Here is a 1,625-nt window from a genome sequence, read left to right as displayed (position 1 = left end):
TTGCCCTTTTCTGGCGTTAAACGCCAATCTGGTGCCCATTTCTGGCGTTAAACGCCCAAAATGGTGCCAGACTGGGCGTTTAACGCCCATTATGCTGCCTTTACTGGCGTTTAAACGCCAGTAGGCTTCTCCTCCAGGGTGTGCTATTTTTTATTCTGTTTTTCAGTTTGTTTTTTCTTTTTTCAATTGTTTTTGTGACTTCACATGATCATCAACCTACAGAAAACATAAATTAACAATGGAAAATAGAAATTAACATAGATAAGTAAAATTGGGTTGCCTCCCAACAAGCACTTCTTTAATGTCAGTAGCTTGACAGTGGGCTCTCATGGAGCCTCACAGATACTCAGAGCATGATGATAGCCTCTTGAATGTGGGGGTTTTATTTGACTCTGTATTGAAAGAAGCCTTTCATGCTTCTTCCCTTTCCTATCTGCAAACCATGGTGCTTCCTGAATGGCAAAGAGTTGCTCATCCGGAAAGGTTTCAGAGATCTCAGTAGGAGGGAGGGACGCCCCTGCTACTGGTTCTATCCGGGACAGGTGATCAGCTACCTGGTTCTCTGTCCCTTTTCTGTCTCTTATTTCTATATCAAACTCTTGCAGAAGTAACACCCATCTTATGAGCCTGGGTTTTGAATCCTGCTTTGTGAGTAGGTATTTAAGAGCAGCATGGTCAGTATACACAATCACTTTTGAACCTACTAAATAGGATCTAAACTTGTTAATGGCATAAACCACTGCAAGTAACTCTTTTTCGGTGGTTGTGTAATTCTTCTGTGCATCATTTAAAACACGGCTAGCATAGTAAATAACGTGCAGAAGCTTGTTATGCCTCTGTCCCAACACTGCACCAATGGCATGGTCACTAGCATCACACATTAGTTTGAATGGTAATGTCCAGTCTAGTGCAGAGATGATTGGTGCTGTGACCAGCTTAGCTTTCAGGATTTCAAACGCTTGCAGACACTCTGTGTCAAATATAAATGGCGTGTCAGCAGCTAGCAGATTGCTCAGAGGTTTTGCAATTTTTGAAAAATCCTTTATAAACCTCCTGTAGAATCCTGCATGTCCCAGAAAGCTTCTGATTGCCTTTACATTGGCAGGTGGTGGTAATTTTTCAATTACTTCCACTTTAGCTTGATCCACCTCTATTCCCTTGTTTGAAATTTTATGCCCAAGGACAATTCCTTCAGTCACCATGAAGTGACATTTTTCCCAGTTTAAAACTAGGTTGGTCTCTTGGCATCTTTTAAGAACAAGTGCTAAATGGTCAAGACAGGAGCTGAATGAGTCTCCAAATACTGAAAAGTCATCCATGAATACTTCCAGAAATTTTTCTACCATATCAGAGAAGATAGAGAGCATGCACCTCTGAAAGGTTGCAGGTGCATTGCATAGACCAAAGGGCATCCTTCTGTAGGCAAATACTCCAGAAGGACATGTGAATGCTGTTTTCTCTTGGTCTTGAGAATCCACTGCAATTTGATTATAACCTGAATAGCCATCCAAAAAGCAGTAATATTCATGACCTGCTAGTCTCTCTAACATCTGGTCTATGAATGGTAAAGGAAAGTGATCCTTTCGGGTGGCTGTATTGAGCTTTCTGTAGTCAATACACAAACG

This window comes from Arachis ipaensis, chromosome B03 (assembly GCF_000816755.2).
Source record: "Arachis ipaensis cultivar K30076 chromosome B03, Araip1.1, whole genome shotgun sequence".
Taxonomy (NCBI): domain Eukaryota; kingdom Viridiplantae; phylum Streptophyta; class Magnoliopsida; order Fabales; family Fabaceae; genus Arachis; species Arachis ipaensis.
This window is presented reverse-complemented; position numbering follows the sequence as displayed.